Source organism: Bidens hawaiensis, unplaced genomic scaffold, assembly GCF_021521415.1.
Source record: "Bidens hawaiensis isolate Kalapana, Puna unplaced genomic scaffold, B.hawaiensis_p1.1 tig00036241_1, whole genome shotgun sequence".
NCBI classification, from domain to species: domain Eukaryota; kingdom Viridiplantae; phylum Streptophyta; class Magnoliopsida; order Asterales; family Asteraceae; genus Bidens; species Bidens hawaiensis.
The window spans coordinates 127288-145471 of NW_027505400.1; the positions used below are offsets into that span (position 1 = coordinate 127288).

The following is an 18184-nucleotide window of genomic DNA, read 5'->3' on the forward strand; positions in this document are numbered from 1 at the left end:
TCGTCTACAGTCATCATACAAATCGAAGGTATGCCCGACTTTAAACACATTGACTTGTTCGTTATACATAAACGCCAAGTCGATTGTTATAACTGGTTATCTTTCATACCCAAATCATATAAAATTTTTATAACCCGGCATCTTTCATTATACAAAAACCTTAAATCTATTTGGTTTATTCTTTAACGACTATATATAAATATATTTTCAGACTTGGTCAATGGATTGTGTAGCTATTCTTTTTTTGTTTTTTCATAATGATGTTTAAGAGATTGATTTTAGTTTACGTATTTTGATTTATTCGTGTCAATATCATAAGACGACTATCAGTTCAGTTACCAACTTTTCGATTGACGTGGTTCTAGATGTACACATTTTGATTTATTTTAATAATAGGGTTACATAATTTATCGTTTATATTCTTCAATCTATCTGGCATAATTATATATTTGGTTATATATTGATGTTTTGATGTATTGTTTTCACTTTCATAATGGGTAAAAATGAGGTCGGGTGACACCTCAGTTTTCTTGTAGTGAAAAGGAAAAGAAATTGCTTTTGGAACTTTGAAAGTCGCTAATCTCCCTTGTGCGTTTAGTAAACTCGCACTCCACCCGAGCATTTACTTACTTTCAAGGTTCTTTTCAAAACTCATATACAAATTTGTATGATTACTTTAACTCAATTATGAATACGAAAATTCACGTATTATAGGCGATTTTTCTATGATAAATCGTATGTACAATCATTCAATCAACATGAAACATAAGATTTTAAACTCAGTTAATTTTTTTTGGGTATGACTATGGTTTTAATGAAATCTACAGATCGGTTTGAAGTTCATATGCTTTAGCTCACGATTTATGGTTTGAAAATTGGGTTTAGTGATACGATTCACAGTTTAAAAGTGTTGTTTACTTTAAAATTTCATTTTCATAGCACACAATTATGCATGTGTATTCAACAACAATCTTTAACATTTTCAAATTTTTTATACAAATTTAAGGTTCGGAAAACACGGTTCAAACTCTACCCAAATCGTCAAACGAAATCGATTTTGCTGTTTAAATGACCTAATTAAGCAACATAATCAGTTTGGTTTGTCTTTATTCAAAGCTATAGTTACCATTTTTACACAACTTATGTCAAAACCAACAATTAACGCCCCTAACCAAATATTTCATAAAGAAGCAAAATAAATTAAGGACGTGCATTTACAAAGGTCTATATTCAATTCCTTCAATAACAATGCCAAAACAATTTGTGTCTTTAAAACTTTCTTCCTGTACAGAAAATTTAAATTTTTCCTTATTCATTGGCAAAAGTTCAAATTGAACTTCCATCCATCCATCCTTCCTTTGCTTTGCGTGGCCTTTCATTTTGTCGAGAGATTTAGTTTGATCATCCTTGGCTCCAATAATCGGGGGGCGACAACTGGGGTTTAAACAGATTGACAACGGAACCACAGGAGTTCTAAGGCAATCAACAATTTCTATTACCATTGGACCATCAAATGAAGAGTAGTTATTAGATAGCTTGTATATGAGGTGACATGAGTATCCTGAACGAGGTATTAACATTTTCACAGTCTCGGTAAGATTAAGATATATGGTAAACTGATAGCCAATAAGAGACTTGGTCACCACTTTGAATCTGAAAAAAATTAATATATCATAAGCTTCTAAGTTACAAGAAACAAGAAATCAAAACATATATAGAGAGAGAACCTTGATTCTGGCTCAAATACAGAATTGCATGTCCACTCGTCTACATCCAAGAATGTACTTGCGGGTATCATAACGCGTTTCTTCATATCTTTTCTAATAGAAAACCACTGTTCTCGGATACAAATTTGTGTGAAAGAGTAATTTTAACACTTGACACTTTCTAAGAACTAAAGTAATTTTAAATTTTAATATTCATGAAGGGGACTGGCCAACAAACACCACGGTAACTCACAAAATGAAACATTTTGGTATCCTATGAATGCAAACATTAGATAACAAACTTTTTTCGGGACGTTAAAGATTAGAACTTGTTAGTTAATAATCTTATATGAGTAAATTACAAAAATGTTTTTATTTTTTATCTTGGTACCAAATTTCAACGTTTGTCACTTGCCTTTAAAATTGATGACTTTTGTAATTAATGTTTCCAAAGGTTACACGTTCTGTTATTAAGCACCCAAAGGCCAACTAGCCTATCAAGAGTTTAGATTTCAAGAATTGAACGTTGAATCAATCAACAACTTGCCCCGGATTAGCGACCAGAAGTTGATGTTGATGTTCAAAATTATTTTGAAATATAAGCGACCAGAAGTTGTTTCCATAAATCTAGGAAGAGATATAATTCCCTAATAAGCTGAAATTTTAATATGGTATATATTTGCCTTAGGAACTAAGATAGGGTCGGTCTGTATGATGGCATACCCAGTTATAGTTTATGTATGAGCTTCATATTTTTGAGTTATATTTCTTAATTAATATATCCAAATTAGCGTATCTTGTATAGTTGATTCGGGACTTGCCCATTCATCATCCTTTGGGACATGATATGGAATGCATGACGTAGAAAAGTTCGTCTCCCCCTCCAGTTTGTATCGAAAGGTTATGTAATATGGAGGATAATGTGTGGCACCACCATATTTGAAAACAATGTAAATGGTGTATGTGACATTTGGTGACAAAAATTGAGTGTCCACTTCAACTCTGAAAGCTTGGCTGTACACATTCCATGAATAATATGGAAACCGGCTCCTATCACAAATAAATATATATGTTCAAATTGTTACAATTCAAATTGAACAATCCATGACATCACTATAACTAAGGTTTTCACTAGGGGCAAATTTGGCCATTTAACAATGTGGATATTAGTAGTTTACATGGTAGTGTCAGATACGAAATAATAGTGCCGTCGGTGATAGATGAAGAGAAGAGAAGAGAAGAGAAGAATAATGTTGTTAAATTAATTCACATACTATAATATAAGTTCCTACAACCTTTTAAATTTAAAGCTATAATAAGAAATCGCTTTTGGAAGTTGGATTGTGTATAGAGGGCATGTCATGCAAAACACAAGTGATTAGATTATATCGTGTCTGACAAAGCATCTGGAAAGAAAATGATTATATATATACATATTTGAGATAAGATCCGGTGCAAATGAAATTAGCCTACTAAATGTACAAATAACTAACCTTATGTATTTCATAGCAACGGGAAAAACATCGGATTTCCTATTCACAAGAGACCCTCCAGAGAAGCATTTATTTGCAGACACCACTTTCGTATTTTCTCCCTTCATATTTATTGATATCCACTGTCCAAGACATACTTAGTTTGCTGTGTCAGCATTATTATGTTTCTAAAACTTACCCATTAAGATAGTATATACTATCTTAACACAATGCAAGATAAAAATAAGCTCGGCAAAACCCTTCACATACTTAGCAACCGGCAGGGAGTTGAAGCCAAGAATACCTTGGCGACCAAGTAACTATAAGACGGGTGCGGGTACAGTGTTAAGGCAAAACCCTTCACATACTTAGCACCCGCAGGGAATTGACGCCAGGAATACCTTGGAAGTAAAGTAACCGTAAGACGAGTGCGGGTACAGTGTCAAGGCAAAACCCTTCACATACCTAGCGCTCCGCAGGGAATTGAAACCAAGAAGGATCTTCTGGGCCATGCTTGCGGAAACGGGAATAACATCCCCGCATAGTGGGAACGTCGAGAACTATATTGTTTGAAGCTCCAAGATGGAATTGGTGGTTTTAACATAATTGATCACTATGTTCAAAACTACCAAAACCTCATGGAGAATCCACACAAGTGGGACTCAACGCTCCTGACTTGAAGAGGTAGGTCCCAGCAGAGCCCAGTTGGACCCGCAGGACTCACCTTGAAGAGAGACGTCTGCGCAGAAACCAACTGGATCCGCAGGACCCACCATGCTCAGAGACGTGACGTCCTTACGCGCAGTACGCAAGCTGTTCTCGCAGGAAATGCCTCCCAATGGTGAAGTACTCCGCCTGTTCCCGCAGCTGCGGATACAAGCCATCAGGGAAGGCCACCCGCGTAGCAAGGCTACACGCACAAGGCACTTAGCTCTCAATAATTCAGTAGTCACCTGAAGGAATGAGCAAAGCCGGGAACAATCCCGCACAAAGGCGGGAGGGGGAATACTCCCGCCCAAATGAGCCAGTCCGTACGATACTGTACCTGACGAGGTATGGGCAAAAGATCTGACCAAAGATACGACAGCTCATTGACAACAGTATGGCGAGCAGCATGCTCTTGTACTGTAGGTCACTATTAGCCGCTGCCTACTCACCAACTCCTGTCATACCACGTGCATAGCCTGCAGTTGGTGGAAAAGGAATAGTACACAGCAGGCCTGGTCACTGTCGGCCGCTGCCTACCCACCAACTACCAGCATGGCACGTGCGTAGGCCACAGTTGGTAGAACAGGAATACTATTCAGCCGGCTACACCTTCTTGGAAACCTACATTCGGCTATAAATACCCCAAATGGTATGATCATCTCATCTTATCTTGTATCTTATATCTTATACCTGATATCTGCTCTAGCAATCTCTTAATATACACTTATATTCAAGAGCAATCTAGTCTGATTCTCACGCCGGAGGGTGGTCACAAGGAGGTACCCCCCCCCTTCTCAGTGACGAGCTCACGGTGTCTGTTTTGCAGGTTATCAGAAGAACCATCTTTGCCGGGTCTAACCCCTCGTGGGAAACATCTATTTAACCCCCATATTATCCGTAATCTGCCCGGGGTCATTTATTGTTTCTTCATTGGCGCCATCCGTGCATAAAAGCTAGAACTTCATTTCTTTTCAGTTTTTTCAAACTTCTGGAAAGATGGTTAAAGAAACTCTGGTAACCACAACCCCATCTACTGGGGGGAATACCGGCGACTACACAGTTTTTACGAACACTACCCCAGTTACCCAAGCCGGGGCAAGTGCAGTAAATAATCTCTCACTAGGATTCACCGATACCCAGTTAGAGAAACAAAGAACGAGGCTCCCCCGCCAAACACTCAATGAAGTTAAAGCGTGGGCGAAAGCACGTCAAAAAGAATTCCAAGCTGAGTTGGATGAACGCTTACGTTCACTCCAACAGCCTGAGGAATTCAGAGAGTACTTGGACAATGATTCGGAGGAATCCGATAGTGACGCAAACCCTCGTCATAGGGCGAAAGGGAAGCGTAAGGAAACGGACTCCCAACCGAGAAGGCGTTTTGGAGAAACCTTCAAATCAAAAAACGCGGGTGGAAACCCACGTGACTTCTCCAAAACATTTACACCAACTGCTGCAAAGGCGGGAACGTCAAAATTTGCAAGGGACATTGCGGAAGCAATCGTCCCGAAAAGTGCCAAACAGATGTCCAACATCGGCACTTACGATGGTATATCTGATCCAGACGATCATTTGAACAGGTTCATAGCGGGGGCAACCGTCAGTAGTTGGACGGAACCTACGTGGTGTTACATGTTCCAAATGACGCTTGTTGGGGCAGCTAGAGCGTGGTTCGATCGTCTACCGGTCCACCACATCTACGATTGGGAAGACTTCCAGCAGAAGTTTAGCCAACACTTCAGCCAACAAAGAAAGTATACCGATGAGCAATGGACAATCCTCAATTGCATTCGAGAAAAAGATGAATCTTTGCCAGACTTCATCACTCGCTTCAACTCAAAGAAGCTAAGTCTGGGTAATATCAGCGAAGATCTTGTTCGCGCTGCTTTCATCCAGGGCGCGAACGACCCAGAGCTCATCCGCACCTTAACGGGTAGAGATGGCATGCCATCCACATGGGATGCCATCATGACAGCAGCTAAACGCTTTGCGGAAACGGAAAAGCAACTGGGTAGAGATCTCCCCCAGAGCACAAACCTCTACACCCAGAAAACAAGAGAAGACAACATCCTTACCGCCCGACTAAACAAAAAGTGGAAGCTAGGCATTTGGCAGTCAAGGGTAAACTTTGACACCTCATCCGGCTTGTAACATCGGTTAGGCGGAAGGGATAACGTACAGTCGAACCAGAACTCCAGATGGACGCCACTCACCAAAAGCGTCACCGAGATATTCGCCACTGAGGAGCTCCCATGGTCAAAGGCTCCAATAATCCGACATCGTCACAATGCTGATCGGAGCAAATACTGTGACTTTCACAGGACAAAAGGCCACAACACTGAAGAATGCACAGACGTGAAGGACATCGTCGAAGCATTTGCCAGAGATGGGACGCTCGCGCACCTCGTGGCGTAACGAACGCTGAGCAGGCCGATGCGTGTAGAACCCCAGCTGGGGAAAACACGAATGAAATTGCAGCTTCAATGTTGGAGACTACATACTGCGTAAACAATGAGATCCCGAACCAGGTGCATATCGGCTCGATTGCACTCCCATCCCAACAACATGGAAGGGAGCTCAATTACACAGTTTGCATGTAGATCAATTCCAAACTTGTAAAGAAAAGGCCCAGAGCCACTTCTAATGGAAATGATTCTCCTTAGAATATTGATGCTGACAATCTTACATTTATACTTATGAACTTTCCACACTGATATGCCAGTCTTAACCGCATACATAAGTGGGAAAGAAGTCGTTACTTGTGGAAGGCGGCAAAACCCGCATAAACACAAGAAACGACAAACCTTCACGCAGGTCAGTCATAGGTAAAGTTTGGTGATCCCACTAAATGAAAGTGCCGGTCCTAACCGCACAAATCATGATAGAAGAAACCGAACTAACCTATTGACAACCACGCGTCGAAAGGTTAACTTATTCAAAATACTTAGAAAATTTCTAACAGAACGATGAGGAAAACCTACACGCATGTCAGATGTAGGTAAAGGTTAGCCATCCTACTAAGTGCAAGTGACGGTCTTACCCGCACAATCACGAACGAGGAAGCAAAACTTCAGCCTATTATCTACCACGTTCAAAGGTTAACTTATTCTAAACACTTAGAAAATTTCAAAGGAAAAGATGAGGAAAACTTCCACGCAGGTCAGATATAGGTAAAGCTTAGCCATCCTACTAAGTGCAAGTGACGGTCTTATCCGCACAATCACGAAAGAGGACGCAAAACTTTAACTTATTATCTGCCACGTTGAAAAGTTAACTTATCTAAGTACTAAAGAAATTGCTAAGTTAAAACAAAATATGCGTGAAATAAACAAGGCAAGGAATTGGCAAATAATATTTATTCCATCGAAATTCAAATATTACAGATTGCTGGGTATATACCCGCATACAAAAGAAGCTATACAAAAATAAAAATCTATAATGGTGGAAAGGGATCTTCAGGATCAAGCTTCAGGACCACTTCCACTTGGACCCGCACCATCAGTAGAACGTGGCGGTTCAAGGAAAGCTTTAAGGATAGCTAGCCCATCATCAGCAACAGCAACTTCGTTCACCTTCTCCACCACCGGATGCGGGAAGGCGGCATACTGATTCACTGCTTGGTCATATACAGCTTCAGTATCAACTTCATATAAAGGGAAGTTGGAAAGCGGGATGCCTTTCTCAACGAACCCTAGACCAAGCAGGAAGCCGGCCTTTTCCCCATCCTCATGAGAAGCGTTGAGGGCTGCGCTCATAGCATCGTCATAAGACGTATCCGTGAAGACCCGATGCACAACCTACAAAAAGAAAAAATACAAGTATCAAAACCTTTTCTATTTACAAAGAAAAGCGTAAAGATATAATGAAATTAAACATACCTGAGACAACGCTTCTCGAAGAAGCCATTCCTTGGCAATCAGAGCCTCCTGGAGGGCGACTTGAGCTTGGTTACGGGCGCGTTCGGCTTCACTTTTGTTGAGGTTGGCAAGCAACACTTCTTTAGCCGCAGCCTCTTCAACGCCCTTTAGCTTCCGCTCAGTATGGTCAAGCACCCCCCTCTGGTCCAAGATCTCTTGGAGCTTCTTGGCGTCTTCCATCGCCAAGGCATCATGAGCCTGTTGGAGCGCCTCTAGTTTGGCTTTAAGTTCCTCATTCTCGAGGCGTAGAGGCTCAGCAACAGCTTCAGCCTTGGTGGCCCTCTCAGTTGCGTTCCGTGCAGTTTCCTTAGCCAGCCGAAGCTGTTCGTTAACAGCTTGGGCAGCCTTGGAACGGGCCTCGAGCCGGGCCTGAACTTCAACCTCGAGGGCCTTAAAGGCCTTCTCCTTTTCCGCAGCCACTGCGGTAAGCCTCTTGTTCTCCTCCCGGACAGCCCGCGCCTGAGCTACTTCTTGAATACGAGCTGCTTTTAACTTGTCGTTTTCACGACAGAGCAGCTCGACGCGCGGCTGCATCCGGGCCAGGAGAATCCGAAGCTCGTTGGTTAGCCTACCCTCCTGGTAGCTAGCCATTGCTTCCCCCAACGCACCACTGGGAGCTGCGTGACGAGCCCACTCCACGCACTCCACAGGTGTGTGAAGGGTTGTTCCTCGGCGGATGTTCCATCGTGGAACATACACTTCATTGGAATCCGACACTGCAAAAAACAAAAAGCAGTTAGGAAAAGATGATATATATAAAAAAAAAAAAGGCCAAAAGAACCCTACGCACCTGTAGGGTCGACAACAGGCCGATAGCCGCCAAACCCATCACCTGAACCCAAGGGAAATCCATCCAAGAGGTCAGGCAGATGGGAAGGAGGCAGAGGTTGGCGAGAAGCCCCAAGCATACCTGAAGGATCGGCCGTAGCTGCCGACGTCGGAGGAGGCATAGAGGCCGCCGCGGTAGAAACCAACGGAGGTGAACTCACAACCGTGGTCGCCGCTGCGGAAGTACCCGCAGAAATAGTCACCGCCGGCTCAGTGAAAGATTCAGTAAATATGGCACTGACAGCCGGCGGAGATGTCATCACAGTTGTAACAGTTGGCTCAACTGTGTGAGCAACTGAACCAACTGAAGCAGGCGCAGCTGCCTGGGTCATCGCCTCAGGTAGGTTGACCAAGCCTACCGTCATGGGTCCGGAGGTGCTCCTCCCCGCTCCACCCTGGAATGCGGTAGCATCCACGCCTGCACAAAGAAGATATAAGTATAATGGCGGAAAGATATGAAGTTAAAAAGTAAAGGAAGTTTGTACTTACGGGTTTTCTTGAGCCTAAAAGTGCGAACAGGCGAAGACGAACCCGATGGAGCCGGCCTCTTCACGCCGCTCACCGTCGTTGTCCTGGGCTGCTCGGAGGTGACGGTCGTCTCAGCCTCCGGAGCAGTGGTCTTAGCACCACCAGGGTTCCCCGCCACCTCCTCGCTTTCGGTCTCTGAATCAGACCGATGCACCGGATCGACAGTGGAGGCAACCTTCGCCTTCCCCTTCCCGCCGGCAGCCTTCTTCTTCCGCACCAACGGAGGACCATCTGCGGATTCCTCATCAGAAGATGACAAGATTAGAGGAATTCCAGCAGAGGTTTCAGCATTGAGAGGTCGAGGGTTGAATAACGCCATACCTGGCCGAGTGGCGCTCAGAATAGGGTGGCCTGGCGGGTAGACCTCCACAAACCGATCCCTCGTTTGCTCCAAGATGGGCAACTCGTTCTCATCGAGAGCACGAGTACCCATCCGAGCGGGACCATCATTCTCCCGCGGCTGCAGGAGAGACTGCAAGTCGTTCCCCTCTGAAATAAAAGAAACAGTTAGAAGACAAACCTATATAAACAAATAAGACAAAGCATACCGTAAGGGACAGAGTTCAAACCGTATTCGAGGACGATGGGAACCTGTGACGCCTCCTTCCACACCCGGCTCATCCCAAGCATCACCATCCCAGACTCCGCAAAGCGGTAAACCGGAGTCTGGATCCGGGAGATCTTGGCGAACCATTCCGCCTCCTGGTAGTTTGGGGCGTGAAGGGCGGGGAGTGCTATACCATTCTTAAACGTCATCGCTATCGGGACGACGCGAGCGGAGATATAAAAAAACTCCCTCTTCCACGACCGAAGACTGCGCTCGGTTGCGCAGATCTTCAGCCCCTTGATCCGGTTGACCAAGGTGTACCACCCTTGGATGCACCTCCAAGAATAGAAGGTCATCAACCGGTCAACATGGGGCTCCACGCCCAGAATGAGGCACACCCACTCAAAGTGGCGGATCTTGGCGATCGCCATCGGGTGTACATCCGTCAAATGCACCCCGTGCCTCTCCAAGACACGGTATACAAACTTCGTTAATGGGAACCTGAGATTCCCATAAACGAAGAATGCAGCGTACACCCCTATCTTGCCCTTGGGGGCATCGTACACCGTCTGGTGTGGCTCCGGAAACTCAGGCTCGAACGGCTCGAGCATGAACTTCCGGACGATGTACTGAAAAAGCTCAGTGGGAAGAGCACACTGGCATTCGCCAGCAGTGCTCTTATCGTCTTTATCAGACGTAGACGTCGGGATATCGACGTGCACGTCAGATTCCTCGGCAGCAGCTTCGAAATCGTGAGTAGAAGACATGGTTTGGAGGTAAAGGAACGATTTCAGGAGAATGCTTGGCAGAAAGAATTCGCCGGAAATCGTTTACAAGAAGAGGAGTGAAAGTGTGAATTACAAAGGACCCTCTCCCCCTTTATATACTCATCGCAATTAATGCGATGAATTTAATGCGGAAGAGAGAGAAATCACAGGTGCAATGAAACTATGACACGTGGCAAAGTGCAAGCTGGCAACAGCTGTTGAAAGAACGCGTACCATTAATTTCGCGGCCACGCGCCCGAAAAATTGCGCCCACGCGCCTGAAAAAGCGTCTGGAATGACCATGTACTGTCACGTCGCCATAACTTCCTGCACGTCCTGACACAGTCAGAAGAAACCGTCGGACGACGTTTCAACAGTTTGGACTGTTCTTATCCTTTCACCAACTCTTCGAATTTCAAAATTTCAAAAAGATTTAAAAGTAAGCGGGAAAATACCCCTTACCTTGGCAACCAAGAAACTATAAGACAGGTGCGAGTACAGTGTTAAGGCAAAACCCTTCACATACTTAGCAACCGGCAGGGAGTTGAAGCCAAGAATACCTCGGCGACCAAGTAACTATAAGACGGGTGCGGGTACAGTGTTAAGGCAAAACCCTTCACATACTTAGCACCCGCAGGGAATTGACGACAGGAATACCTTGGAAGTAAAGTAACCGTAAGACGAGTGCGGGTACAGTGTCAAGGCAAAACCCTTCACATACCTAGCGCTCCGCAGGGAATTGAAACCAAGAAGGATCTTCTGGGCCATGCTTGCGGAAACGGGAATAACATCCCCGCATAGCGGGAACGTCGAGAACTATATTGTTCGAAGCTCCAATATGGAATTGGTGGTTTTAACATAATTGATCACTATGTTCAAAACTACCAAAACCTCATGGAGAATCCACACAAGTGGGACTCAACGCTCCTGACTTGCGAGGAGGTTACAGACCTACCCGCATCATACCCAAAGATCAAGCAGGAAAGTCGGGAATTTCTGCAAGTGACATTAGGACTTCCGCGGGAAGAATCCCCATGGAAAACCTTAAAACTAAACCCTTTTCAAAAACCCTTTGCTTAAGTCCAAAAGTTCACCTCACTTATTAAACATTCATGAGAAGAACATTGGACTGGGGGGACTTGAAGAGGTAGGTCCCAGCAGAGCCCAGTTGGACCCGCAGGACTCACCTTGAAGAGAGACGTCTGCGCAGAAACCAACTGGATCTGCAGGAACCACCATGCTCAGAGACGTGACGTCCTTACGCGCAGTACGCAAGCTGTTCCCGCAGGAAATGCCTCCCAATGGTGAAGTACTCCGCCTGTTCCCGCAGCTGCGGATACAAGCCATCAGGGAAGGCCACCCGCGCAGCAAGGCTACACGCACAAGGCACTTAGCTCTCAATAATTCAGTAGTCACCTGAAGGAATGAGCAAAGCCGGGAACAATCCCGCACAAAGGCGGGAGGGGGAATACTCCCGCCCAAATGAGCCAGTCCGTACGATACTGGAGGATCTTTTGTACTGTACCTGACGAGGTATGGGCAAAAGATCTGACCAGAGATACGACAGCTCATTAACAACAGTATGGCGAGCAGCATGCTCTTGTACTGTAGGTCACTATTAGCCGCTGCCTACTCACCAACTCCTGTCATACCACGTGCATAGCCTGCAGTTGGTGGAAAAGGAATAGTACACAGCAGGCCTGGTCACTGTCGGCCGCTGCCTACCCACCAACTACCAGCATGGCACGTGCGTAGGCCACAGTTGGTAGAACAGGAATACTATTCAGCCAGCTACACCTTCTTGGAAACCTACCTTCGGCTATAAATACCCCAAATGGTATGATCATCTCATCTTATCTTGTATCTTATATCTTATACCTGATATCTGCTCTAGCAATCTCTTAATATACACTTATATTCAAGAGCAATCTAGTCTGATTCTCACGCCGGAGGGTGGTCACAAGGAGGTACCCCCCCTTCTCAGTGACGAGCTCACGGTGTCTGTTTTGCAGGTTATCAGAAGAACCATCTTTGCCGGGTCTAACCCCTCGTGGGAAACATCTATTTAACCCCCAGATTATCCGTAATATGCCCGATGTCATTTAGTGTTTCTTCAGATATCCACTGTCCAAGACATACTTAGTTTGCTGTGTCAGCATTATTATGTTTCTAAAACTTACCCATTAAGATAGTATATACTATCTTAACACAATGCAAGATAAAAATAAGCTTATTAATTACCGTGTCTCCATCATCAATACGGAAACCTTTCAAAAGAAGCATAATAAGTTGACTATGTTGTTCATAACGCAGAGGAGGTACCGCAAGGTTTACAACCCTCATCAGGTTTGTAGAAACACCAATATTTTCAAAAATATTCTCTAAGTGTGGTGGATATGGGTTCGGTATCATGTGGGACGGTGTCGGTATGGACAGCGAAGCTGACGTGGAAGGGAGGGCAGTTGATATGGTACTGGAAGGTTTACAAACCTCATCAATTTTGCAGGAGTTTGTCTGTTCTTTGTCACTTTCTTTTTCTTCTTTCCTATTAGTATCCTGTATAAATGTTTTCTATTATTTTCTTTGCAATTTCTTTTTCTTCTTTCATATTAGTATTAGAAATTGGATTTAGATTTGTAATATTATAATTTTTTAGGACAAAGAAAAGAAATTAAATTACTTGTTGTTCGAGTGAATACTCGAGTTCTTTCACGATCTCAGCCATCGTCGGTCTATCTTCACGAGCTCTCTTCACACATTGATAGGCAATGGCTGAGAACGAACTTAACGAACCTTGATCCATTTGATCTTTAAGACCAACAAGAATAATCTCATCCAACCTCTTCTCATCGTAGCATCGTCTCCCCTTAGGCACTAAATTGTTGATGAGTCTACCATTATGATACTCACAACATAATCTCCCACTCAGAATTTCAAATAACACCACTCCAAAAGAGTACACATCAGACTCTTTGGATAGAAAACCCAACTCCCAATACAACGGGATCGCAATACCCAAACGTGCCAACAACTTTTGAAATAAGATACGTGTGCGGTTGGTTGGCTGGGCCAACTTTTGATAGTCCAAAGTCAGAAACTTTAGCCGTCCAATTCTCATCCAAAAGAATGTTTGCACTTTTGATGTCTCGATGAAGAACTCGTTGTTGTGTCTCCTTAGGATCATGTAAGTAGTGTAGACCACGTGCAGCCCCAAGACATATCCTCAAGCGCTGGATCCAAGTGAGAGTACTGGCATCACTTAGATATTGATCAAGGCTCCCACTCGAAGCATATTCATACACAAGTATCATATTATCACCGTCAATGCAATAGTACATAAGAGAGATCAGATTTTCATGGTTGTATTTGGAAAGCATCATGATCTCTTTCCAAAACTCAATGTTCCCTTGCCCGAATCGACGATCTAATTGCTTAAAAGCTACCATGATTGGTCCCTCTGGCAAAGAGAGTTCTCCTTTATACACCCTCCCAAATCCACCACGCCCAATCACCTTGGCAGGATCAAAATTATTGGTGGCGGATACTATATCTTTCATTTGAATTTGAAGGCGATCAAAATCTTTCATGAAAGACATTATATAATCAAAGAGATAGATATGACAAAAGCAAAATATAAGAGTGAATATCTTGAATGAAGATTGAAAGTGGTATCTTTTGATGGGAAGAGTCGTCTCTTTAAGTCAATAGCCATCCACTATACCAAATATTTGTGGCTCAAATTAAGTAACTTTTTTAAAAATCTAAATTTCACTATAAATGGTCATAGATCTCCACCTTCTGCACCATACATTTACACAGCTCATAAATGCAGTCAGTCAAAAACCCCAATCATTGAAGAAATTACATAAATTAGTATTTGGTGGGGTGAGCCAATTCCAACTTGAATATCTTATTTTCTTTCTGTTGTAATTTCCTACAAAACGAAATTATATTTATTATTTATTTTTATCTATGTTTTGATATACATTTTATTCGTATACATTTTATTCGTAACAGGGTTTGCCTTTCAGTTCCTATAACGACTCCCGGTATTGTAACATGCCGAAATGAAGCAAGCAGCAAGTACACTCTTTATAAGAATAAATACTCTATTACGCTACATAAAAACAAGCAACCGATTACACACCACACATTAATCACTCTAGTTATGCAAGTCGAGTAATTATTAAAACACAATTACCATACACTAGTTTTATGTTTACTCACAATATGTACGTCTCTCTCAGAATAAATACTCACTTATTAGTATCATATAATCAGGGTTTGGATCAAATACAAATGAAGTTAACATGCTAATTGTGAGAATCAAGTAGAGTAATTATATATACAAGTAGAGTAATTATGTAATTACATCATAGAGTAATTATGTTACATAATTACTCTATGATGTAATTACATAATTACTCTATTTTTATATATAATTACTCTACTTGATTTTCACAATTAGCACGTTAATTTCATTTATAATCATATTAATTTTATTACAATTAATAATATAAAATTAATATTGTTAAACTTGGGTTTATCTTTCGATACCCTATGTGGATAGGTTGGGTCATGGAACTGGTGTGGATGGCGGCTAAACGGCTTTTGCTCTCAGTTACCACATTTGTTCCTGACGACATGCTTGACTTGGTTTCTGTAAGGCCCCGGACTCAAGGCCGACTCAACGATATTGGAGGCTAGGCCTAAATCAAAATGAGAGTTTGCAGCCCTTTTAAGACAATTGTGTTAAAAACCAAAAAAATTTTGTTAATAGCTAGTTTCGAACTTGGGACCTACAACTAGCAACACATAGGTTTACCACTAGACCAATAGTTATTTGTGTTTCTAATATGCCAATTAAATATATATATATATCTACATATAATGTTTTTTTTATTTAGAAGCCTTAATTAAGTGCGGGCCTAAAGCCCTATCTTCATTTTGCCGGCCCACAGGCCAGACCTGCTCGGACCCGACAACCCTACTTTAGCGTTGGATTTACTAATAAACACAGTTCTAAATATTAGAGTTAATTAAAACTTTTCGCCAAATATTAAAACTTCAACAATTCATTAAATAAACATTTAATTCTTGCATTAACATTCAAAACATATGTTTAATCATTCAAACTTAATTAAAACAACATAAAAGCTTTATTCTTCAGATGGCATATCTTCTTCCACTGCCATGTGTCCCTCTCAAGCCAGCTGATTCATCCTATTTGTCTGTGTGTATACTAAAATCTAGCTACACTGAGTAAGTTCTAGTTTAGCAGGCAACATGCTATACATTCACATTCTTTCACACATGTATCCGGAGATACGCATTCCATACTTAACCTATCAATCTTTCGTACATACATACATGCATACAGGCCCGGCCCAATGGGAGGGCGACGGACCCAGGCCCACTATCCCAAGAAGCTCATAATTGTTAAAAACATAAAATTTGTATTTTACATATAGTTTTTTTTAACACAGAAACCTACAAAATGACTCTTTTGTTGAATGGAAAACTTTTTAGACTATGGAAACAAAGGTTATGGGTTCAATTCCCATAATTAGTAATCTTTTTTTAATAGAAAAAAAACTTTCATTTGTTTCATATGAGTAATTTTAGTAACATGTTTATTATTATTATTTGTTTTGAGTTTTTGAAAAGCATTATTATTGGTAAAATTGTCAAATTATCTATTACATATTTGAGAAGTCAATTTTAGAGGCCCGTTTTTTTTACTCGTCCCATGACCCAAGATTTTAAATGCATACATACATACATATACACACACATACACACACACATACATACATGCACGCACACTTTTTTATCTTACTTACTGCACTTAGTACATATTCATTCACATATATTATAAGATTCTGACACCCTGTCATTCACATATATTTTAAGGGTTTGTCACCCTAACCTTCACATATTTTATAAGGGTTTGCCACCCTATAACCTTCACAGATTTTATAAGGGTCTGTCATCCTATAACCTTCGCAGATATTATAAGGGCCTGCCACCCTGTCCTTCGTAGAAATTATAAAGGTATGTCATCCTAACCTTCACAGATATTATAAGGACCTGTCACCCTATCATTCACAGAAATTATAAGGGTCTGCTGCCCTATCATACATACATACACTTAATATATAAAATTGTATAAAACATTCACATACCATATACTATGCTAATTAAAGCAAGTATATTAACCTTTTTACTTAGGAGTATGCACACAACACCAAACACATTTTAAAGGAAAGCTAGAAACTTATTTGGATCCTGGTACGTTCTGAATTTATTGTAATTCCTTTCTTCAGATGTGCATGGCTAACTGTTTAATAACTAACTGTTAATTAATCATTCTAACAAAGTTAACAGGACTTGGCTAACCATTCTAACTTGCTAACATAGGTACTCGCATACGGGTTCGGTTTACAAACATTGCAATTTCATAAGACTTGAACCCTCCGTTGAGAATTCGTAATTCGCAAACCCCCTCTGGAATTCGCAAACCCCCTCGGGAATTCACAAACCCCCTTTGCAATTCACAATTCACAATTTGCAAACCCCCTCGGGAATTCGCAAACCCCCTCGGGAATTTATCGAGCTGCAATTTTGCGAACGGATCTGTGTGTTTTCTCGAGCTTGTTTCATTGAGTAACACGCTATTTAGCAAGTCGGGGTCTTTTAAGCCATAGATCTAGCTTCGAACACGAGTCTAATCGTCGATACGCCATTTCCTTGGATCTTTTCAACTAAATCTGTCGATATTGTACTAGATCTACTTTGTTGCAACCTCCCGTTACAACCAAGTTTGTCACTTTGCAACTTGCCATAATCTAATCAAACCTCCTACCGATTTTTGTGGACAACCGACATCAAATACATAACCTTTTTAACTAAAACATACCTTTTCGAGGTCGGTTCAAATTTGGTTCTAGACATGCTTTCGATCTTTCTTAAAAATGCACGACACAACGAACATCAAACGATTCTAAATCCTTGCTCTAGCTTCTAGTGTGACATCTGCCCCGATCCGACCCGACCCAGGTACCCGCTTTCTGATCCGATTCTTTTTATGATTTAAAATTTAATTATTTTCTTTTAAAACTTGACATTTAAAATATATATATTACTAATAATATTTTCCTTCCCGCCTCTTCCTCTCTTTTCCTTCCCGCCGTCCCGTCCCTCTTCTTCTCTCCGCCTTCTTTTCTCTCTTGTCGCCGTCCCGCCCTTAAGCCTTGAACCCCTTCTCTTATTTTTTTGTGTCCTTTGTTTCTTCCCGTCTAAGGATGTCTGCGCAGCTCCACGCGCCAGACTCCTTACAAGGAAGCCTGCGTGAAGACCAGTTGTTCTTGCGATACGCGAGGCGAACTGTTCTCGCAGCGCGCTAAGAATTGTAGTTCTCGCAGCGCGCTAAGAATGGTAGTTCTTCCCGCGACGCGCTAAGAATTGTAGTTCTCGCAGCGCGCTAAGAACGGTAGTTCTTCCCGCGACGCGTTAAGAATTGTAGTTCTTCTCGCAGCGCGCTAAGAATGGTAGTTCTTCCCGCGACGCGCTAAGAATTGTAGTTCTCGCAGCGCGCTAAGAACGGTAGTTCTTCCCGCGGCGCGCTAAGAATTGTAGTTCTTCTCGCAACGCGCTAAGAATGGTAATTCTTCCCGCGACGCGCTAAGGATTTTAGTTCTTCCCGCGGCGCGCT

At 42.3% G+C, this 18184-nt stretch overlaps 1 long non-coding RNA gene and 1 pseudogene across 1 annotated transcript; both read right to left on the reverse strand.

Annotated features, from left to right (window-relative positions):
* Positions 1-2534: 2534 nt before the first annotated feature.
* On the reverse strand, positions 2535-12968 carry LOC143612960 (uncharacterized). The gene is made up of 3 exons (XR_013150032.1): positions 12712-12968; positions 3200-3321; positions 2535-2756 (listed from the first exon to the last, which is right to left on the reverse strand). It is a non-coding gene; the product is annotated as an uncharacterized LOC143612960 (long non-coding RNA).
* A 173-nt stretch (positions 12969-13141) lies between these two features.
* LOC143612950 (putative serine/threonine-protein kinase PBL23 pseudogene) lies at positions 13142-14066 on the reverse strand (annotated as a pseudogene).
* Positions 14067-18184: the final 4118 nt, after the last annotated feature.